The 25,538-nt window shown below is 39.0% G+C and overlaps 1 long non-coding RNA gene across 1 annotated transcript in view; it reads left to right on the top strand.

Annotated features, from left to right (window-relative positions):
- The window catches only part of LOC128512230 (uncharacterized), a 67,963-nt gene extending 42,688 nt beyond the window's left edge, over positions 1-25,275 (top strand). Inside the window, exons 2-3 of the long non-coding RNA XR_008356271.1 lie at positions 1,321-1,367; positions 25,219-25,275. This is a non-coding gene — a long non-coding RNA (uncharacterized LOC128512230). The remainder of the gene's footprint in view (positions 1-1,320; positions 1,368-25,218) is intronic.
- Positions 25,276-25,538: the final 263 nt, after the last annotated feature.

Raw genomic sequence — 25,538 nt, 5'->3', positions numbered from 1 at the left:
ACAGTTTTGTGTGTGATTTGTCCGCCCCCTAAAACGAGGTGTAAATTACTGCCATGTGTGTTGCTCTGAGCTTTCTAGACAGTGTTGCCCAGTTGCATAGTGTTTACAGTATATAGGATTGTACTAACCCTGAACTGCCGTTCTCATACATATTTTCACTTTGGGAGAAAATGTCTAACTTGTAAGAATCGTTACAAATCGTTACAAATCGTTACCCCCAAATGTAATACAAGCTGAAGTCGAACTAAGGAAACATGGCGTGAACAAGTATCATTTTAGCCACATTATTGCACTAATTTTTTTAAATGAATTGTTTAATACAAACTGCACGTATTAACACGTCTCCGTTACTGCAAGGCTTGCATTCCCACGTTCAGCCTTAGGAAGAAAAAAACTCGTTTAGCACCGTGGTTGGATTTCCCCCACTTAACATCTGATTTTTAGCCACAGTTTGCACATCACACAGAGTGCACTTAGCATGCTAGAGCCTTAGTAAACTCGCTCGTTTCAGATTTACTGAGAGACATTTTGCCGCCACACTTGAATCTTAATGACCGCGATCCATAAAAAAAATCTCATAAATTTAAAAGGTCCTAAAAAATATTTGTAGGGTATTGCTCAGATTTTATAATTATTGCCAGTATAGAAACAATCACATTAAAATAATCAACTGTACATTTAATTTATGTTTATTTACCGTTTAACCACCTAATTGAAAGGAAAATATCAAACAATCTTATATACAATACAGTACAAAATCTTAAGCCGCCCCATATTTCTTCATATTAGTTGAAATTGAATGATGTAGATGAGGTTTAAGATGTTTCAAAAAATATTTTAGGCTGCGGAAATGTTAATTTAACAACCTCAGCAGCAACCTCATTTCCCCTCTCGTCCGTTCCGAACACTCAGCATCCAGCATCACCAGTATACAGTACTAATCACCGGCCTGATTCATGCCTTAAGCTTGATGTTTTTTAATGTTTAAATGATTCATAGGTCACTGTGAGGCTTAACACACACAAGACATTCCTCTGATCAGAACTGGTCTGGTACAAGGACTAGACTAAAAAAATGAGAGCCAAACAGCCTTTCAGGAAGCTATTCCTCAAAAAAATGATAAAAATATTAGAAAGTCTGACTCTAACCATAAAGTCTAACTATAAACTAACTATGAAGAAATAATGGGTGGCTCAAAACGTTTTTATTATTGTATATTTTATATTCAAGAGATTTTTGTCTGTCTGTTCAATTTCATTTGATAGTTTTGAGGAATAACCACACTATTATTTGTCTTTGCGTGTGTATGTGCGTGTACAGATACTAGCGCATGGATTCATAAAGCGCGGACCACAGACGACTTCATGGTGAGTACAAGTTTATGGAGGAATGCAGTACTCATGTAAATCTGCAGGTGGCAGACTGGCACATCAGCATCGTTTTGTGTGTGTGTGTGCGTGTGTGTGTGTGTGTGTGTGTGTGTGTGTGTTATGTGTATTTGTGTGTGCCTGTGTGTCTGTGTGTATGTGTTCAAACATGACCCAGCAGAAAGTGTGTTAGGAGGACAGGAAGGGGTGAAAATAAGGAGTGGTTTTCATATCACCAACTCAATGCAATTCAAACTCATGACTCAGCCGGATATAACTGGCCAAATCTCTCTCTCTCTCTCTCTCTCTCTGTGGTGTGTATGTGTCTGTATGTGTCAGAGAGAGAGAGAGAGGGAGAGAGAGAGAGAGAGAGAGCGATAGAGAGAATTTGCTTTGTCATCTTATTGTGTGTAGGTTTTTTTTTTTTTTTTTATCCCAAAGACCACACCCCGCTCAGGATTTTAGGAGCTCTCGGGAACTTTGTTGCAGAGAATGTATAACCAAACATTGTCACGGATTAACATGGTTGAACATTCACACAAGGCAATGAAAAGTTCAAATTGCCTCTCACAATACAAATTTGTTAAGGAGGTGAATCTGTCTATGCATATATACACAAGGGGTGTTCAAGTCAAAGTGGGATTTGTGATGAAATTTATCGTGACTAAGAGCATGATTGACATTTACAGAAGACTTTAAGGACAGTACCATGACGAGACTCTTACCCGCAGTAAAACATTTGAATGGTGCAAACGTTTTAAAGAAGGTCACACATTTATGAGTATCAATCCAGGCTAAGGTTGCACGGAGCCCACTGCAGTTATTTTTATGAACATTCAGCGAGAGAAACTTGAAAATCAATGGATTGCAGAAACTTGCAGAAGAGACGCATCCGTCTGTAAGAACTCGTTCAAGAACACCACTTGGCACATACCTCGTACAATCCTATCCTAGCATCAAGCCATTTCCACACGTCTGGGCCATTAAAGGAGTTTCTGGGAGGCCGGTGTTTCAGACGTGAATCAGGCAGTCCAATCATGGCTTTGGTGTACTGAGAAAACTTTCTACCTTGATGGCACTCAAGCACAAGTAAAACACTGGGATATGTGCATTAATGTAGCAGGGGATTGTATAGAGAAATATTTTTTTTTTTTTTTTTTGCGTTTATAACTATGTTATAACTTTGTTTTGTTATTCTGCACAATTAAAATGCCTGGTTTGACTCGAATCTCCTTTTGTATACACATATATATTGTTGTGTAAAAATCTACAGAATAGCTCGTACTGTACAGTATGCCATTTGAACAAATTCAGCCTTGGATCCTATTGAAGGTTTATCTCTGATGTATGCTTTGTATTGGTGCTGTTAATGTACTGTATATCCTGTCTTTATTAGCAACACTAAGGCTACTTTTCAGTGACATGGCAAACAATGTGTGCCAGAGGAATCCATTTGCATATAACTTTTAAATGTTCAGTAAATCTATGTAAATAGGGCTGTTTTTTCACTTGTACAAAAGTCGTGATCAACCCGGGCAAGTCTGGTGTCTGACATTTAAGTCTTTGCCTGAAAGCTATGAAGAACAAAGACAATCTTGCTAAGATGTAACAGATGTAACAGAAAATCTGCCCATGTTTTTTTTTTAAATACTTGTTTAAAAAGATATAACTAAGCTAGATTTTATTAACTAGCATGTAGTAGCAAGATTAAGATCAAAGCAGAACAATCCATGTAAAGATCTTAATAAACCAAAATATCTTTCTTAACAATTTATTGAATTATGCAGGGTCACATGAGGCCACGTGTGGCACAGTGGCACACATGGCGCACACATGTGTCACACATGGCAATGGTGCTAACCACTAAGCCCCCGTGACGGCCATCTTTCAAAAAATAAAATGTGAAGGAAAATCATTTAATGTCACAAAACCCTTAAAAAAGGGTTAAGTGTTTATTTTAACAATAGCATTTCAGCCGTTTTAACATTTAGAAGATGAGATATTAGACCTTTTCCGATTTGAGTCTTGGAAAAGAAATGGGAATGTGAATGGGTTTTATCATCATTTACACAAAAAGCCAGACGGACTCATCTGAATAAAATGACAAATCTATTTTAAAAAGTAATATTATTCTGAAACAAAAGGTGTCCCCATGACCCACTTTCATTAAAACAATCACTGAAAGTTTAACTCTCATAGCATATTATGAAATGAGATATGAGTCAGACACTTTTAAGAGGGTGCTTCTTGGCCTCAGATGACTACCAGACTTTTTAGAGCTACTTGCAAATGAATAGCACGATCACGCTTGCAAATGAATAGCACGATCAAAAAATGCGTTTATTCATTAGAAAATATGCTTTGTGGGACACAAGTTCTTTTTTTATAAGTGGAAATAGAAAGAAAGAGAGAGAGAAAGAGAGAGAGAGAGAGAGAGAGGGGAGAGTCCATGACTCAGCAGTCTTGCTCAGCAGTCTCTTAGTCTCAGATCTCACTGTGATCCAGCTGCCTGCGATCAAATGCCCGATCGAATGTGCCTTAATCTTTAAGGCACCAGGATAAGCTCCCGGTCATCCTGGGACTTGCCTGGGAAGACATACCCACTGTGTCTTCTTCACGCCCCTGTGAAGGGATGGAGACAGGGTACGTCCACATCACACCTCTGCGCTCACGCTGAGTCTGAACGAGAGCCAATGGGCTGGAGTTAAAGTGGTTCGAGGTGTATTTTCAACCAATCACAGAACACTGCAGCAAGGCGAGGGCAATGAGAGGCAGATAACAACGAGAGAGAGAGAGAGAGAGAGAGAGAGAGATATGGAGGAAAAGGAAGGACTTTGAAATGGGATCATAAAAGAAACTGGGAAAATAGTTAGAAAAGATTAAGAAGAATAGATATATGGAGAAATGGAATGAAAGGCTTCATGTAGGAGAAAGACAGGTGGCTATTGGGAGAACGGAAGAGGAATAAAAGAGAAGAAAGATGGATAGACGATTAGGAAAAAGAATGAATCGGTTGTTTAAAATTAAGAAACAAAAATGACAAGGAAAAAGACAAAGATAAAGACAAGAATAGGTAGAATGCAAATGTGGTAGCAGTAGAGGATAAAAGTAAGATTAAATATGATGATGAGAGAAAGAAGAAGAAGAGGCATGACAGAGGTACAGTAGAAGGCCATAAGGAAAGAAGTTAGGAAAGTAGGGGTAGAAATTGTGAAAGAAAAAGAAGTAAATGAATAAGTGATAGAAGGAATGAAGAGATTAAAAAAGAAAAGAAAATTGTGAGAGAAAAATGGAAGGATTAGGAAAAAAAACTAAAGAAAGAAGAGTAGAGTAAAGGAGGATGAACAGATATTAAAAGGGAAACTAAGGGAAAAGTTAGAGAATGGAGAAGAAAACCAGAGGGAGATAGAACATAAAAAAATTATGTTGTTTAAGGTACATGAGAAGCAAAAAAAGTGAGTAAGCTTAAAACAGAGGAAGATATGAAGAGATTAAGGAGAGAAAGAAGGAAAGAAATAAGAGAATGTTAGAGTTAGAAGTAAAAACTTGTTTAAAATGATGGGAGAGGAAAAAGGGGGAGGAAAAGGAAAAGGAAGTGAGACTGAATTGGGGTTATAGGGACAGATTATTGATTGCTGGAAAACTTGTTTAGTTCATACACCCTTTCCCGCGGAGAACACACACACACGAAATATATTGCATTTCACACAAGGCACGTTCTCATATTGCAGGGATTTTTGCTGAGGCAGGAAACTACTTCATCAAGCTCGTCCACACCCATCACACCGCATTTCCCACAAATCCCTTTGTTCTTTGATTCCAGAACAGCTGCTTTAAGCTTAACGAGGCAGCTATAAATCTCCAATAAGTGCATACACTGCGGTGCTGCTATCTATTTGCAACTTTCCCCAGTCCAGGTGTTGTCAGATCTTCCGCATGCTCTCCTGAATCCAATATGATTCAGTTCACTGACTGGGAGAGATGACTGATGGAGTGTGCTTCTCTCGAGGAGCTTGGAGTGTTTGGAACACAGACGCTGGTTTTTCAGCTTATCCATCTTTTTAGGCAGCTGCTGCCTTCTTTTCCTGACCTCTATCTGATCTGCTACGGTGAAGACCCCCTCAAGAGTGCAGGCACATACAGTACTGTACACTCTCCTTCATTCTCTCGCTCTCTGTCTTTCTCTTACACACACACACATTCCCCATCTCTTTACTCTTAAAGGAGTCATCACAAGGAGAGAGCAGCATCTCATTCACTCCCTCTCAGCACACACACGCGCACACACACACCCCTTCTTTTCACTCTTAAAGGAGTCATCACAAGGAGACAGCAGCATCTCTCTCTCTCTCTCTCTTGCTCTCCCTCTCTCCCCATCCCACATACACGCATCCTAACAGCAGGGATCGAGTCGTCCTGGTGATGTCTGTGAAAAATATGGTAATGAAGATGTCTGGAGAGACAGACGCGTGACTGCATGCTATTTACGTCCCCCGAGCATCATCAAAACCTTATTTACAGTAGCTACTACGACGTTCTTCAGCGTACTCCCCGTCAGCCGCATCTGTGGCATAGAATGTCTCACATGTACAATATTTTAGACACGTTTCTCCACACCGAGGACAGAAAACATGTTTACTTCGAACTCACAAAGACTTCCCATTAAAATGACAGCTGTTACACTTCAACACTAAAGATCTAAGATTGGCAATCGTCATTCACGGATCTATAGACTTCTTTAAAACGTTTGAACCATTCAAATATTTTACTGCGGCTAAGAGCCTCATCGTGTACTCTGCTTGAAGTCTGACGTAAATGTCAATCGGTTTTACACCTTCATTCACAAGAAATTTCACCACAAATCCTAGTATTAACTGTTGCAACATTGGGCTAGACTGTGGAAAAGAATCATTGCGTAATTATACTATAGTTAGTTTCAGCAGTCTGAATGGACGAGAGGATATGGATATGATGGTAACACAACTCAGACATTTAACTATATGTTTTATTTCGCATCACAGATGTATTACGTCGTTGATTACCAGTGTTGGGGAAGTTACTCAAATTACTACTTTATTACTACTTTAAAATTGGCATTTGGTTACATTGCTGATTATTACATGTAAAAAGTAATCAGATTACTAAATACGTTACTTAAAAAAAATCTCTCGCTGCGCGCGTCTGTGAAGGGCGTGCGCCTCAACCTGTTGTCGCTCCTCGCTCACTTCGTAGGCTCCCTACGTAGGCGTTCTGCAGGTGCGCGAAGGGGCGGGGTAATACTAGTAATAAATTAATATTAATGGAACTTGGGCTACAATGTGTGTTAGTGCGTTAAACTAACTGTCAATTTCAAAAACATAAACATCTTTTTGTAATCCCTAATAAAGGGCCCTACTTGTTGTTGTGTTGAACGAGTCATAATACAGCCTAGCACACTACCTTTCCATTTAATGCAATTTGGGATTTAACCCTAGTGCTAGAAAGTTAACGGAGCTGATATTTCTAAAGATGAATTACAAGATTTACAGGTTTGTCCACCACCTCCACGGTTTAATTCTCCACATTTTTCGGTACGTACTGTAGTATCGGTAAGAATTTAAAACTACTTTTAAAATCCTGTAGCGATAGTTCATAAACGATTTGTTCTTATGAACGAGTCTTTAACGTGACTCAGAAGAACGAGAGTGATTCGTTCATTTTCCACTGGCCGCGCATGCGCAAAGCACCGCAAAATCTCCGTAGGTTCTGTAGGGAAAACAGAAATTAGTACTGTAGTTAGTAGCGATGGGAAGTTCGAATCATTTTGGTGACTCGGTTCTTTGAATCTCGTTTATCAAAATGAATCTTTTCTTGTCATTTTGTCATTTTAATAAATTAAAGTGTTGCGCTTTTAATAAAATACCCCCAATACGTCTACATACACGAAGTTTGGCTATAGTTCCAGTTATAAAAATATTACAATGCAACTAAGTACATATTATAATAAACAGAATGAGTAGCTCACCTCTTATATCTTCCAATCTGAGTCGTTCGTTCTTTTGAATCTATTGCACCGCATAGCGTCTATGGGAGTCACGTGACAAAAGAACGTACGACTCAGGACCGAAAAGACTCAAAGGTAACGACTCATTTCTGTTTCCTGTATATAACGTCCAGGGGTTTTGCGATGCTTTGTGCTAACACATGAGCGGAGATTTTTCCGTACGATAAAGCATCTCTTAAATTTACTAATTTTGATTGATAATTTGGATTTAAGAATTGTTAAAAAAATATATTATAAATATAATGTTAAAAAAAAACAAATATACTGTATTTCTCATAAATATTGACTGACACAACATGAGAGTATTGTGATTGGGTCTGGTTGACAAGGGTCATGACAATAAGAAATTTATCCTCATGGTGCTCCAGCCATCTCTCCTGTGTGTGGGCTGAAAAACCTAATCCGGGGTTCATTCCCAGCCGTTGTGCCGGCCGTGCTACACCATTCCAGCTAGTTACTAACAGGTGACATTTGTACCAGGCCATTTGTCAGTGCACATTTATTCGACCGAGGGGGCAGAGCTTCAGAAGGAATACCAAAGCGATTACTAGAGACTTTGTAAAAATCTTTTTTCAATATCGCTACCTCCTCCCTTAATATTGTGGAAAGTTATCGCTTACGTTATAGCAGCTATAAAGACTCACACTTATTGTGACATTGTTTCATTTTCATTTTCCCAGTCCTGTCTTGCCTCTTGTTCTGCCTCATACTGTATGTTTTACTCACCTCTTGGCCTTTTAATTCCAGATTAGTCTGCCTATTTATATCTTCATATCACTTTGTCTTTTTGTAAAGTGTTGTTTGATTTATATGTACATTTTACATTTAGGCATTTGGCAGACGTTCTTATCCAGAGCGACTTACATTTTTATCTCATTACACATCTGAGCAGTTGAGGGTTAAGGGCCTTGCTCAAGGGCCCAACAGTGGCAACTTGGTGGTTGTGGGATTTAAACCTGGGATCTTCCAACCTTCCGAGCTACCCCTGGCCCATTTTTAATCATTTTGAGCCTAGAACCTTTTCACAATATTCTAATGTTCTGAGATTGTGGATTTGGGTTTTTTAATGAGCTGTATGCCATAAGCATCTCAATTCTGGCAAATCACGGCTTGAACTATCTTGCTTTGCATATAATGAGCCTCTCTTATGTATTAGTTGCACCTTTTAAGTTGCATTACTGAAAAAAATGATCTCTTGCACAATATTCTAATTTTTTGAGTTTCATCTGTATATAAAATATGAGTTGACACACTCTGCACTGTATATCTTTATATGTAATGTATATCTCCTTGTGTGTGTGTGTGTGTGTGTGTTGTTCAATTTTTTTTTTCCATCTGGGTTTGGGGTTTTGCAGTAGAGCTTTATTATTTTTCCTCCAGGAGTGAGGGTAGGCACAATGCCACATGCTGAACATACCAACACATTATCCCTTTGCCCACTGCAGAACTGCTCGACTACACTCATCCTCTTATCACACACACACACACACACACGCACACACACACACACACACACACACACACACACACACACACACACAGACATATACACACACACATTTACACACACATACACACACAAACAAATAAAGAGAAAAGAGCGCGGAGAGAGAGAGAGAGAGTAGAATTGGATTTGGATGCATATTACCAGTCCTTGAGTAAAAGATGCCTGTCCAGTGAGTGGAACAGAACACATGCTGAATTTCAGCAGCTGCATCTGAGTCTGTGGCCTCAACACTCTCAGGAAAAAAGCATTCCTTGGGGGTTCTTTGAATAGTTTGAGGTTCTAAACTTCATAAAGCAGTCCAACCCTCTCTGTTCAGAGTCACGTTTCTGTAATGGCATAGGATTCAATTTTATTATAAGTTGACATTTTAGTGTCTGACACATCTTATAGCAAACTATATATTCTGCTTGTTGTGCACATTTCATGGGTAACATTTACAATAAATCAACTCCCCAACTGACAATTTGAGTTTATCAGAATGTTTCGTTCTATGACCATTTAGCTTATGTGAAGATTTCTGGGAGGTCATAACTCTGGGACCAAAAAAAAAAAAAAGAATATACCGTGATTCTTTCTAATTCTCCCCAGAAAAGTCTGGCACATGATTTAGCACTTAGCACTCTGGCACATGAGTTAGCACCTACTCCATGTTAATAGATCTAACACAGGTTTTGACACCTTGTTTCTGATCTGTGCGAGGCCATTAAACCTGAATGGAAGCACGCGGACATGTCCCAGTGTAAAGCGTCTACAAGTCCATGTGTAAAGACATTGTTGCCACCCAACAGTCCAGGGTGCCTGGTTTAATCTTGAGCTGGTTTTACTGTCTGTGTGGACTTTTCTTCTCCAGAGCAACTTACATTTAAAAAAAAATATCATTATACATTTGAGCAGTTGAGAGTTAAGGGCCTGGCTCAAGGGCCCAACAGTGACTATTGATGCAGACTCCCTCTGCCCTCCGGACCTGTCTGACTCACCCTGGTGCCCCGCTTCTGGTTAGAGATCTCATCACATGGATGCTCGGAGAGAGACTTTGGGATGCGTCCGGTGTCTGGGGACGGTTTCACTTTACAATGAAGACGGTTCTGGCCTCGACTGGTGTTGACAGCTGTTTCTCTGAGGACTTGACTTGGCTGTAGTTGCTCGATAGTTCAGAGTATAGATAGATAGAATTTTCTACAAGTCTACCAGAGTCTTCAATAACTACCTGGACATCAATTAACATCAACTGTTATGCTGAACTGCCTGCCACCTAACACACAGTATGAATGCAGATCAATTCCTGCTCTCTGTTTCACCCAAATGAGGATGGGTTCCCTGTTGAGTCTGGTTCCTCTCAAGGTTTCTTCCTATTGCCATCTCAGGGAGTTTTACCTTGCCACTGTCGCCCTTGGCTTGCTCACCAGGGACTATCTGACCATCTTAATTCATACACATTCACATTCCGTAAATAATACTTTTGATTGTGTAAAGCTGCTTTGCGACAGTGACAATTGTCAAAAGCGCCATACCTGTCCAAATAAAATAAAATTGAATTGAATTGAATAGTGGCAACTTGGTGGTTGTGGGTTTTGAACTTGGGACCTTAGTCCAATGCCTAAACCACTAAGCTGCCCCGACCCCTAAGGTTCAATCATGCCTTGTTCCCAGTGTTCTCACAGATTGACTATGACCAGGATAAAAAAAAAAGGGAATAAATATTTACCTTCTATCTCTTAAGTTTTTTCCAAAAAAAAAAAAAAAAAGTGTTTCTTGTATTTCGGTTGAAGTAGCATATTTATAATTCGGTGGCGTGACGGTAAAAAAGTGTGAATAGTGTGACAAACAGCATGTCTGTGCTAAAAATGGATTCAGTTGATGAGTATTCAATATGCACTAATTTGGAGCTCGGCTTAGGTTTTGAAAGTCACACCGTCCAGATTTTGAACATCACACCGTGTGTTGTGCAGCTTCACACACGTCAGGACACGTGCATTCAGATGAGAACCTGAGAACTGAGATAATTGTGTGTGTGTGTGTGTGTTTTCTGTTTGGGGGTTCATCAGCTGCCCAGAAATACTCTCTCTCTCTCTCTCTCTCTCTCACACACACACACACACACACACACACACACACACACACATCCAGGCCAGGGCAGATTTTGATGTGTCAGGGCTAAGTGAGTCATCAGCGGTATCTGTGTGTTCCTCAGGAAAAGTTTAATAACCCCTTGAAATATTTATTTATGGGTGTTGTGAGATGTGTGGTGATTAAGCTCATGCTTTGAATTGTGTGTGTGTGTGTGTGTGTGTGTGTGTGTTGTGAGAGATCAAGAGATGTCTGGTGATTAGGATCATGAACACAATGATTTTAATTGTGTGTGTGTGTGTGTGTGTGTGTGTGTGTGTGTGTGTGTGTGTGTGCACGTGCGTGTGTGTGTGTGCGATGCGCTTCATTGAGGAAGAATGTGTGTGGCTTAAATATTCCACACTGTACATGCCTGCCATAAAATATGTGTAAGATATGACTCAAGGAACCAGGGATGTGTGTGTGTGTGTGTGTGTGTGTGTGTGTGTAAAGGACATGACTCAGAGGCCATTGGATGTGCGGTTGACGGTGCAGATCAGCATATCTGAGTTAATTGATGGCTTGACCAGCTGGAGAAAGTGCACTGTAATTTTAAAGCAGTAGTAGTAGGAAGAGTAAGAAGCTACCTCTGACCACACACACACACACACACACACACACACACACACACACACACACACACACACACACACACACACTTTATAAGAAAAAAACTATTCTGTAGTAATAGCTAATAGGAAGTCAACTTATTTAATTATTTAAACATTCTCTTAATGTGCTTGGGGAGAAAGGACTCCTAAGTTGTAATTATTGTCCTTATAAACACATTCAATTAAGGAGCCCATATTTGACAATTTTTATAACAAATTCGGGGGCACAGTGGTGTATTGATTAGCCATGTGGAATCGCACCTCCAGGGTTGAGGGTTCGATTCCCACCTCAGTTCAGCGAATGTATTTTCATAACTTAAACTCCCTTTATTTCTTTCATGATCCACATGTGTCATTTCAGTGTCTGTGTAAATGAGGCACGTCCAAGAGAACAGCAGAGCTGGCCAAGAACCTGGGGAAGGGATCTTCTTATATGAGATCACAATAGGGGGAAAACATCTAATTGGCTTCTTTAAGTCCTGGCCAATACAAAAATGTGAAAGAAAAAAACCCAGAAATGTATTTATTGTGATAAAAAAAAAAAAAAAAAATCTCATTAAAAAATTTTAATCAGAACACACTGCAGAAATGTCATTCTAGCAAGTGAAAACATCTCAAATATGGCCAAATGAAAATCCCTGAAATATTGTCAAATGAAAATATCTCAAATATGGCAAAAAATCTTAATATTTTCTAGTTTAAAATTGTTCAAGTCAAACATAGGACTATTTAGACTGTTTTGAGACAGATTTTAAGACATTATGAATCATTTAGCAAAGGATTTGCTTCTTTCTTAAAATAAATACTTTCCAACAAATTCTGTCAATTGGAAAGAATAGTAATAACATCTAGGAGTGCAGTGAGTATACTATTCATATGTGGTGTTTACAGACACCTGCTAGAAAACATTTGTATATACACAAAATAGAATGAATACGCTTACTAGGACATGCGCGTCTAAGAAATGCGACAACTGAATAAGTTGCGTTCATATTATATACTGTACAATATTATTCACATACAGTATATGCTTGGACTGATGGTAATTATGTTTTTTTTTGTGCTTTTTTTCAGTTTTTTTTATACATATGTACGCACAAGTTTTGACTGCATTTTTGTATCTTATACAGGCATTCTCTTCTTGGCGACATGATAAATAAAATTGCATAGTTAAAGAAATAAAAAGCACTATTCAGGCATGATTAAGCATTTATATGACACATAATGCATACAAGTCCAGATGTATTAGGTGCACCGGGCCTGTTTACAGCTGTATTCTGCACAACTCAAAAGTAGAAAGTCAACGCGAAAAGGGTTGAGAGGGGCTGATTACATATTCCACTTGACATGTCAACCTTCTAAAGGCACTAAATGTTTGTTTGCCTTCCAAAACCAGGTGACAATTAGTGCCATGCATATCGCTTAATATGCAGAGCTGCCAGGTGCATGGTTTTCCCATGAGCTACAATACATTGAAAATTCATGTGCATGTTTATTTTTATTTTTGTAAACACTCGATGTCCACTTTATTAGAAACACCTGTACACTTAGACATTCATGCAGTTATCTATAATCAGCCAATCAGTGTCTCAGCAGTGCTATGCATAAAACTATGATATAGGCTTGTTACAGAAAAATCTTGATGAATCCTGTCTTTGCCTGTGGCATGGTTGTTGGTGCCTGACAGATTGGTTTGAGTATTTTAGAAAATGTTGATTTTCTGAGATCTAGACAGAATTGCACACAAAAAAAAACCCAGTCCAAGTGGCAATCCAGTAAGCATTACTTGTATGGGTGGAAATGCTTTACTGATGAGTGATTAGTTAGACTGTTTTAAGACGTTACACTAATTCAAATTAGCTCTTTTTTTAACCATGATAAGCAGAAAAGCATTGGAGAAACCACAACATGCTGAACCTCATGGTGGGCGGATTCTAATAGTAGTGTCATGTGAGGTACACTGGGTTTAGATTCATGAAAACTGGACGGTTAAGGATTAAATAAAAACCATACGATTATAGGAATCCGCATCTTATAATGTTATTTGAGAATTGAGCATTTTTTTTTTCTTTTTTTCTTTTTTAATTGCTCAGTTCTGGCTAAACCTTTTAAAAGATTCTAAAATACCAAATAGGCATTTTTCTGGTAGCCACACAGACACCGCACCTTTCAGTGGCACCAGACACTCATTCACTCTGCTTCCCGTGAGTAAGCCCCAATGTGACTCATGCTTGTTCACACCCATTTTATGGATCGATAGAGAGTTCCACATTGCTGATTACTCACACAGCTTGGGGTCACTCCACCAGTTCTGTGGTGAGGAAACTGAGGTGATGGGTTGACAACGCAGAACAGATTGTATTTGTGCATGTGTGTGTGTGTGTGTGTGTGTGTATTTGGACAAGAGAAAAGTGCTTTTTGTCCTACAACTGAGCCCTCATGTGAGTCATGCTTTGTTTTTATGTGAGTGGACATCCAGATCATGACCAAGATCGGAAGTGATGCTTTTTGTCTCTTGTTGGGTGTCACATTCACAATTTTATTCTCAATTGTTCTAGAAGAATTAAATAAATTGATAATTTAAACAATAGAATAAATAATACAAAATACTTATCATTCTTATTATTAAAAAAAAATGAATTACTTACTCATCATCTGTACTGCTTTATCCTGAATACAGGGTTGTGAAGGGCCTGGACTTTATGACAAGAGACTTCGGGCACGAGGCGGGTAATACACTGGACCTGGTGCCAGTCCATCACAGAGCAGATTCATTATTCTATTATAATAAAAATATATATATATACTGGTCCATGAATGCAAAGTGTTTGCATTTTCTTTAGTTTTTTTCCTTTCTTCATATCTAGTGATTTATTATTTTTGTATAATTAAGGCTTCTTCATACTTTGGCAAAAAATATGAATTAATCTATGACCAAATTGGGTCACAAACTGAATTTAGGAACGAATTACATTCATGAACTGAGCTTCCACTGTATATATTTAATCCATCCATCTAGGAAGCTACAGTATGTAGACCAACTAGGGACCATGGAGGCCAACAGTGTTCCAGTTTCACGTCTGTGGTAGGACTTCTGGTCAACATTCACACACACATTGCCGGCAATTTGGAAACACCAATTACCTTAATGTTTTTGGACTGTGGGAGGAAACCAGAGGCAGGAATTGAACCCATACCGTGAAGGTTCAAGGCAACAGTGCTACCCACTAAGCCACTGTGCCGCCATACACTCACTTACTCATCGTCTATACCGCTTTATCCTGTATTTAGGGTCACGGGGAGCCTGGACACTATTCCAGGAGGCTTAGACATTCACACACTCATTTACACACTATGGGCAATTTGAGAATGCTGATTAGCCTAACCTGCGTACAGTATCTTTGGACTATAGGAATAAAACTGGAGTACCCAGAGGAAACCCACCAAGCACGGGGCGAATATGCTACAGTAAATCCATGCACACAGAGATGGGAATCGAGCCTGGCCGGGAAGCGAACGCGGACCCTGGAGGTGCAAGGCGACAGTGCTGACCTGCCACCATACAATCTGATAAAAATAATTATCTAGTATTGTGACCTGCATAAAATTATATCATTGCAATCACACAACCAATTTGCCTGTTATGCTACAGAAAAAAGCAATCTTTTTGATATAACTGATTATACAAGTTTTCGGCAGTTATAAATTTAAAAAGCTGCTCTTAAGAGCGAATACTTTTGGAACACTTAGAGCCATGTTTACTAAGAGAAGCACCAATTAGAGCCATTTTAGCAGCCATCTGTGTGGTGTGAATGGCTAGTTAAGCAGCTGATCTATTAAAAATGTGCATGCAAACAAACACAGGTGCACTTTGCCTGATTATAATCTCTACTTTGCGCCCAACTTTCGGTTTCCAACAAAACGGAAAACAATGTGCATTTGTCAGGTTCGTACTACTTCCTAGCAATGTCTTTGTCAGGTTCTTAATGCATCTATCATGTGCTCTATCTATCATATCCCATGCTGATTACAATGTCATTGTGTTCAGGGGGTTGGTATACTGTAAATATCATGACACAAACAAGCAGTGCTTTTTTTTTTTAATCAAGTGATGGCATGAGGAATTGGATCTAGCATTTATACTTATCTCTCTGAACGTGACATTGACATCTTGAATTTAATGTGGCATTCTGCAAAGTGGCATGGACCTACTGTCCTGTGGTCAAGCCTGAAGAAGTCATTGTGAGAACAATGAAGAGACATCCTAATGGACAATGGCTTCCATACTGTATCTTTCCCATCTACGTCGTGCGTGTACTGTAGTACCTAAAGTCCCAAAGAGATGCTAGTTATGTGTTTAACTGGTCAATGCTGTCGTTAATATTCTACATCATTCCTGTTTCTTGTTTCGATCATGTCCTCACCAGGTTTTTTTTTAAAACGTGTCCAAAAAAAGGCATGGCATCTCCATGTCAAAGGAGACAATACTACTGTACTGTATATCCCTACCAATTTCTATTGCGTTCTCGTCAACTTCTGACTGTGTTTACCCAATTCTGTGCATATGTAGTTAGAACGGGGCTATAGGTTAGGGACAAATAGGTTAAGGACACCCTGTAAAATTCAGATCATTTTCATGTTAGAAAGTATTTAAAGTGATGCTGGCTTCCCCATTGACTAGAGTTGTGGATGAGTGGTCAGGTCTCTGGGACACTGGTTAAAAAGGTCATGAGTTTAAAGCATCGCACCGACAAGCCATGGCTCTTTACCCCCCAGGGATGCTCTGTGCTTTCTGCCATTCCGATCTAAGCTTACCAGTAAACTGGGATGCTCAGGGAAAAGATTTTTTATTGTATATGTGACAACAAAGGCTCTCATCTCTTTTCTATTTGTTCTGCAACAGTTGGGAGAAACTCATCTTTCCACATCTGAGTTCAAACATCTATTCATAACGTGCCGCTACTCCTCAGGAGAGTCCGATCTAGGTATTATTTCCCCCCCTACTTATCTGATACTGACATCACCTGGCTTTAACAGTTCCCATGTGCATTTCTCAAAGTTCATTTCTCAGTTTGGTATTTCTCCTTTGCCTTCTTCTTCCCATTCTCTTTTTTTCTTCTAAAATTTGACACCTGGCCACTGCCTGATCTATTTAGATGAGTTAGATCCTCAGTAGAAATTCTTTGCTTATATCCACCTGCCTATAAAGCCTACAGATATTGTTGAACCCCTTTTCTTTGTTTGCCAGCAGAATAATCTGAACTATGTTTACCATATCGAGCGCAATTTTGTGATGGAATGGTGAGAATGCTGTTCATTATTTTCGGAAATTTATGTTGTGTTATAAAATGTGACCATGGAACAGAGAGACATTTTACCGTGATGGTCGCTAAGCTGAGGTTCCAATATACAAAAAAAAAAAAAAAAAACCAAGGTCAGCAAAGGAAGCATGGATAAAGGCTACCTTTTTGTTTGGGATTCTGAATAGTTTTGGATTGTTTTTGAAATGGCCATCGATGTTGTGACCATATGTACGATGGTTAAAAACTCTGTGCTACTACCCCAGTGACCTTATAGACTTTTATGCTCAAGTTGCTTCATGTCTGTCTATTATAAAGCTTGTAACATTTGGCAATGGTGCAAATCTCTTCAGATTTTGCTTTAAAAGGGCTGGGCTTTTCCTGTTTGTAATGTAGACTTGAGGAATAGTTATCCAGGTCTTCTAAAGGATTTTTTTGGCTCTCAGTTTCAGTCCAGTCTCAGTACCTGACCAGTTTCAGAGGAACGTTCTTTGTTTGTTAAGCCACACAGTGACCTATGAATCACTCACTCTCACTCGCTTATTGTCTATACCGCTTTATTCTGTATTCAGGGTCATGAGGGACCTATCCCAGGAGACTTAGGGCACAAGGTGGGTCACAGCCTGGACAGGGTCCCAATCCATTACAGGGCACACATACACATACACACACTCATTCACACCCTACGGAAAAATTTGGGAACACCAATTAGACTAAAACATAAGTTCATCTAAGTCACTCACTCATGGTCTATACCGTGTTATCCTGTATACATGGGTGCAGGGGGTCTGGAGCCTATCCCAGGATATACAGGGTACACCCCAGACAGGGTGCCAATCCATTGCAGGGCACACATTCATAAACACATTCACATTCTATGCAATTTGGGAACGCCAGACTGCATGTTCTTGGACTGTTGGAAGAAATCGGAGCACCCGGAGGAAACCAACCATGGGGAGAACATGCAAACTTTATGCACACAAGGCGGGAATTGAACCCGGACCTTGAAAGTGCAAGGTGATGGTGCTAAGCCACAATGCCGCGTATTTGTTAATCTACATAATCAAATTTAAAATGAAGAAATGAAGCGTGGCTTAAGACTTTTGCACAGTACTGCGTATCTTTATTTGCAAAATTTTCCTCTCGCTTTCTGTCTGTATTGCTTGTGCTCTTGTCACAGTAAGGTTTCTTGGCGCCCTGTTCCAGCGGGGCCCGCAAGGGGAGTGCTGGCCACTTCTACCCTCTCTGGTTGAAGCATTACAGATCTTTAGCCTGTGTAAACACACACTAACGGCAAAGCACTCTGGCGCTGCATGCTCTCAGTCTCTCACTGTTTTGAACCTGATGACACTTCCCTTGTAGTTGCGCTTAAGTTATGTATAAAAATGGCCACGTTCTAACTGATTATGCAGCTTATTTTGTGTATATGTTGTTGGATGGTGCAATAAGGCTTGTTTTATGGTAAAACTAAAAAAGATTGTTCTTTTCTTGCGTAGATGAAAATGTACAGTAGCAAAAAAATCTTACTCAAATAAAATGAAGACTAATTTAAAAGACGTACAAGAGAAGAAGTCACCCAAATAACTACTTGAAAGAAGTTTCATATAAATCACAAAAAAGTGTAATGGATTCTAATGGAGGCGGATGCAAGTGTTGGTGATTGGTACAAACAAAACAGTACGGTAAGTAAGAACCCTAAACACGAGCTACAGAAACACTACACTAAGCTACACTAAATATTACACTGCGTAGAGTTGTCAAGTTTTGTAACTAATGATATGAAATTCCAATTAAAATTTCAACTGAAATCTTTTGAAATAAATTTTCTTTTTTTTTTAATAAAAGAAAAAATAATAACAATACTAATGCATTTATTAGCATTTTCCCTACCTTAAAGTTTATGTTTTACATCACTCAAATTTATAAGGATATGTATAGATTTATTCAGCTACTAGATGTTCTTGCGACTCTGTTCTCATGGAAGTCAATTGCACACTCATAAGCATGTAAAAAAAAATGTCAAAAAGGCCATCAGCTGAATTTTGGAATTAAAGCGAAATTAATGTAAGGTGAGAGACCGCGTTCATTAAGTAGACTTCAGTTGCACACTCATAAGCGCATACAAAAGAAATGTGCCATCAGATTTTTCCAAGGTCGATTTTTTTTTACGTTTTTATTTAAATTTTAAAGTAGCATGTCTTTTCTTCCCATGGGACGATTTCAGGGAAACAAAGCCTATATGTTACCTCAGGCTCAGCTAAATAAAGCAGTGAAAACCCCATTTAAATTCCTTCAGTAGTTTTTATGTGGTGCGTGCACAAACAAACAGACAAACAGACAGACAAAAATTCCAAAAATCATCTTGATGTGTTCTCTTACTCATCTTACGTCTTAACTTATTTTGAATTGAATGGATAATTAAAAAAACAAAAACAAGCCAGTGATACTTGTCGATTTATCTGGGAATTTGCACATCAGCCTCTGCTTTAAACTCGAAAAAAGCCATAGCCAACTACAGGGACACGGGAATCAACTCTGGAATAACTTTTAATTATTGTGTCTAACAGCTTTGCAGGTTACACAACAATTGTTCAAAATAGATTTGACTAAGTGAGAGGGAGAGAGAGCAAGGTCGATAACCTTAAATGAAAACCAGAAAAAAAGGTACATCACCATTCCTGATAAATAACAGTTAAATCACTACTTCTAAAACACAACAGTTAAATAAAATTTAAACAAATACACCAACAAAATTATTTAACTAAGCTTCTAACACAACTAACTAACACATACTATTCTATTAATCCTTTAAAGGAAATGTAATACACAACATCATATTACATTTTTTGTGAATACATTTAAACCTTAAACAACAATCACAGCATACCATAAGTTACTCTTTTTCTTGTAATGAGCACTATAATGAATTAATTAAATATCAAGTAACTCAATCAAGATTCAAGTGATCGGTCCTTCGTATAAGTAAAGAGCGGTATTATCATACCATCAGTGTCCCTGAGATGACCAGCAGCCGATTTGCTTCCCTGTCTCACGTTACTGACTGCAGTCTCTTACACACACGTTTTTATACACAGACCCTATACTGTTACGTCATAGTTACATCATAGAAGATACTGTGAGGTGGCGATTCTCAGTCACAGATGCTGCTTGTATGTTGAGTCTTGTTTAACTTTACAATACCGTTTAAATGATTTATATTTTACTCAATGTTGCTGAGGAAAAATCGAGCGTTTTTTTACGTTCGTAGCTTCTGGTGAGTGCGGATCAAGCGGAAAGTGTTTTCTACACATAGGAGTCAATGAGAGTGTTCACACAGGGTTTGGTGACGTGCATTTGTCCGGCTGCGCGTTTATACGGCATCAAAAAAACGTTGCATGCAGCTTTTTTTTGCCGTTCAAAACCCAACGAACGCAAGGAAACCGCCTCTAGTTCGTTTTCTTCACGTTCATTTTACGCTTCGGAGGACCGGATATTTCCCATGATCCTACATGCTATACATAGGGAAATGCGGAAAAGGGCAAAAAAAAAAAAAAATTGTTAAAAAACTTGCGCGGAAATTTTAGACCACAAAAAAACCTTCCTTTAATCCGACGTTGTGCAGTCAGAGAGTGAACCCGGTAGCGGCGGGCTTTCATATCCAGTTCCCCCCACACTGCCCCCACAGGTTAACACACAAACTACAGTTTGGGCTGCAGGCTGACGTTAGACAGAGACAAACCAACGCCGGTGTAAAGGTCAATCAAGCGCCACCACAAAACACAACATAAACGTCTAGGACGTTCAAAGCACGTTCGTTTATCCAAAAATTTAACGCCCGTGTGAACAAGGCCTAAATAGCACCACATACGTATAGAAAAGCTCCAAGCATTTAGCCCAAGTTATTACATTAATCTCTACCTGTTGCTCTTCGTGTCACCTGTTGGTTCACTAACACAGCTGAGATTACTAACGCAGAGAAAGGGCAACTCTTTCCCGTGGCTTTGTAACAGTGTGAGGTGGGAGGTTTCGCTCCAAACAGGCTTTTTATTGAAAAGGAAATCTGCCAGCACCAGATAAAGCAGAATGGGCTCCTGGACATGAGGGGGGTCAGTGAGTTCAGAGTGAAAGGATCGGGTTTTCATCACCGCATGAGCACATGAGACGTCCAGTATGTGCATATGTGTGTGTGTGTGTGTGTGTGTGTGTGTGTGTGTGTGAAAGAGAGTGAGAGTATGAGTGAGTGAGAGGTTTGGAGGGAGAAAGAGAGAGGTTATACATATGGACCGTAAGAGAAAGTGGTGCTTTTTGCACTCTGAATGTCTGTGTATATTAGTGTAAACAACTATTAGAATGTTCACAATACATATTATTATATATTGAACAGATGTTTAAAATCTAACATGTTTTTCTATTTTCGAGAGGAGTTCAAGTCAAACTGGGACTTTTGATTGTGCAGAATAACAGAACACAATTATGAGAGATAAAAACCCACATTTATTTCTCTATCTAATCCCCTGTTACACTAAATCACTTATCCTAGTGTTTCACTAGTGCTTGGATACCATCAAGGGAGAAAGTTCCCTCTGTACAATGGAGCCATGATCGGATTTTACATCTGAAACACTGGCCTCCTCGGAACTTCTTCGGTGGCCCAAACATGTGGAAATGGCTTGGAGCGAGGTCAGGACTGTACGGGGATGTGGCAATAACTCTCAGCCAAATTCTTGTAATGTTCAAGTGATGTTTGACAATGAATGTGCACACGGGTCCAACAGACAGATTCAAGAGACAAGTTATCCATTGATTTTCAATGATCAAGCACCTTGGTTGGGAGAAAATTCCCAGTTTGTCTTAAATACACTTTGTTAAAAGTCCTTTTCTTTTTTTACAAACATTTTGCAAAGCTGCTTCATACTGTATACTGTACTCCTGGAGAGTTATTTAGTTGCTTGACAAACAGTTAAACAGTACATTTAAAGGTAAAGTCTTCCGGTTTGACTTGAGCACCCCTTGCATTATGTTATATTTTAAGTTTTCTAATGTAAAAAGTGATATATGTAAGTAATTACCATTAGCAAGGTTACACTCTTTAAGATGACGTGCACTGGATAGATTTAACAAATGATTATGTCGGACACTGAACTGTGGTTTCTATGCCAGTCTGGAAAATTTATAAACATATGAAATTTACATTCGTTTATTGCTAGACCTGGGAATCCTAAGAAACAACTTAAAATCGCTAGAAATGTATGGGGAAGTTTTCACATTTATTGTATTGAGACATTACTTTTGCCACAGCCTGTTAAAAGCACTCACTCACTCACTCACTCGCTCATCTTCTATACCGCTTTATCCTGTTTTCAGGGTCACGGGGACCTGGGGCCTATCCCAGGAGGCTTAGGGCACGAGGCAGGGTACACCCTGGACAGGGTGCCAATCCATCGCAGGGCACACGCCCTAATTTATAGAGTAAAATGATTTTTTTTTTTTAATCTATTGCAGCTCCTGTTAAAGTTTCATGATTTGTCCCTGATTTTCCCTGAGCTGTCAATAATCAGCCACTATAATACAATGTGATTCACTCGAAAGAGGCCCCGAATATTCTGAAATAATGATACAGCACTATGATGAATACTCTACATAGCTTGAGGTATGTGTAAATGATTGCATTACATGCGATTCTGAAAAGTGATCTCTGCCAGTTTTCTGCCAGACACATCTCAAAATGGCACTCCTTGTTCCTGAAAGTATCATCAAGGATACCTGTACCATTTCACGTTGAATGTTTTCCTTTAAGTCTTCCACAGTGCGAGGCCTGTTCCAATAGACTTTTCCATCGAAAGAAAAAGCAGACAAAGTTGCAAGTCACCAGTTGTGTCCTGTGACATTTTTATACGGCCTCCGCCATCAGAAGGGATCAATATTGCCATCGTTTCCAGTTTCCGTTCCATTCTTTAAATAACACTCATTGAAGGGACTCATTGAAGACACACTGCTCATCACTGTACACCACGATCTTGATGGGAATTCGAGTGACTGAGTAAAGGGGTATGCGTTAAATGGCGTAATGGCTGTCTGACGGGTATCTTCTCCGTTCGACTCAGTGGCATCCTGGCGGAATGCTCCGCATACTGAGGAGCACATTGTACATTGTGTTTTGTTCTTTATGGTTAGGTTAGATTTATTGTCATTTAACATGTCAGACATGAAAGAACGAACATTGTTACCCAGAACCAGCATCCAACATTAACATGCTTTCTGCTGGGAGTCATCATCACATGATAACAAAATAGATACTTACTAAATGATTTAATATAAACAAACCAGCTTGTAAGGATGACGAGCAAAAACAATGAACAAAGATTTCACAAAGAACAAAGACGTTTTTAAAGTTGTTTAAAAACAGGAATGTTGCAATTTAAACACACTTTATATACAGTACGTCCATTATAAGTATACCGTACATGCTGGAGGTACTTTTTCTGCACGCGCTTGTGGGTATGGTGGAATCACTTCTCACAAATGTCACAGCAAATCTGAAAAACAATATTTAATATGGCCTTAATATTTATTTTCCTAGACTTCAGAGTTTCCTCTAATGGGAAGAATATTGATCGGAAGTTTATTTCAGCCTGATTTGCCAGACTATTTTTGGACCTTGCTAATCATCCTCACATCCTCACACATAATTGTGTTTGAAACAAAAAATTTAAGTGAAGAAATCAGAGTACACTAAACGATGGGATTCATTTTATACTTCCTGTAACTCTTCTGAGACCTGGACTCTACTGTCGTGTACAGTGTAATTTCTACTCACCGTTTCTGTTTATTAACTCCTGGTGACATTGAACGTAATCAATTAATTAATTGTACTGTAAGTAATTAACATCAGCTCTAGACTTCTTTCTCCCGGGGAAGACAATGCAGTTTACGCTTGTTTATTTGACATCAGTGCTAATTTCCTGAGCAGATGTTTGTTACGTTGGAATAACAGTAGCCTTGACAGTAAGGGCAGCTGTAATTTCAATCACAGGGTAATCTTAAGGATACATTTTTGTATTTGTATTTTGTAATGTCAATACGTTTTTGCCTTGGGAGACCCAGAGGCAGAGGAATTTTCAGGGTCTTGGTAAAGTTATAGGCTTTGTTATTTTTTATTTTTAAGAAATGATGGACAGTTTATTTAGGCAATATCACACACGAGGGAGTGCTGTTGTACTGAATATCAGCATGGCATGATATTCCCGGGGTGAATACCCAATAGCATTTAATTGAAAGGGTGTACAATCCCTTGTTTCATACAACAAGTAGTGCCCTTGATCAGAGGTTAAAGAAGGATTTGGGCTTCAGCCTTTTTTTTTCATTCCAGGTTGGCTTTGTACCATGAACAACACAACACAGGCAATTTGGAACGACCTGAGCAGTTACTAAGGAGACAAAGAGTTGTTTAAGATGATGTAAAGTTATCAGACATGTTTTCTTACTGAAAGCGCTTCCGTGCCTGGTTTTGAATGTGGGTTTTGGCAGGCAGCCGCTCTCTCCTCTTTCCAGTACTGCGGAACGTACCAACCTCTTTTCACCCATGTTGCTGACCGACAGTTAGTGTAATTAAGGATTGTTAGAACACTCTGTATCTGAAATGCTTCTCGTCCAATCAGATTACTCGGTCAGAGCTAACTGTTGTGTAAAGCCGCTGTAATGTGCGTATCTGAAAACAGGAAATAGCTTGTTTTGTTTCTTCATGCATTTCATGCAACGTTAAAAGGAACGATTAATGTTTAAAAACCTCTATTGAATTAATTAAATAAATCTTGTGAGATAAAAGAAATGAAACTCTTTGGGATCTACTGTTGTGGGAAAACAGCTGCATGTCACACCTCGTTTTTAATTCCCTCAATATATGATGAATGCTATATAAAATGTTATTTTACATAAACAAGTTAAAACAGAAATGAATAATTCAGACATATAAAGTGAATAAGAAGTTAATACATAATTAAATAAATGAATGAATAAATAAATCAAACAATGTTGAAGTGTGTGTGTGATGGTGGTGGTGGGGGGGTTGGCACATGTGGCTCATGAGTTTTGGTCTAACGTCTTTGAATCTTGAATAGTTGCAGTAATTAAAAGCCAATTTGTAATTCGTGACAGCGTTGGTGTGCACACGGATCTCTGTGCACGCAATATGTAATGATGCATCTGTTTGCTGTGCTGTGTTGGTGAAAACCATTTGAAAAAAAGTAAATAAAAAATGTTTTGTGTGTGTATGTGTGTGTGGAAGTGTGTGTGTTCTGGCTCACTGAGGTGTAGTGCCCTCTTACCTCAGCGCTCAGGAATGCCGCTGACGAGTGAAGCGGTGTGTGAACGAGGAGAGTGTGAAGAGAGAGCCAGAGTTTCACAGTGAGCCTATTCATGTAGCCTCAATCCACCGCTATTCACACACAAAGATGCAGAGAGAGAGAGAGAATAGACAGAGACAGACTGCACCTACATTCTTGCACATGTTTAGAGCATCTGTGTGTAATTACTGTGTTATAAGACTCAGAATCACCTACTCAAATGGGTAATAAACATGTAATAAATTGCTCACATGTAATAAGG

This window comes from Clarias gariepinus, chromosome 24 (genome assembly GCF_024256425.1).
Source record: "Clarias gariepinus isolate MV-2021 ecotype Netherlands chromosome 24, CGAR_prim_01v2, whole genome shotgun sequence".
Lineage (NCBI taxonomy): Eukaryota > Metazoa > Chordata > Actinopteri > Siluriformes > Clariidae > Clarias > Clarias gariepinus.
The sequence above is the reverse complement of the archived record's forward strand: the minus strand, read 5'-3'. Positions and strand labels throughout refer to the sequence as shown.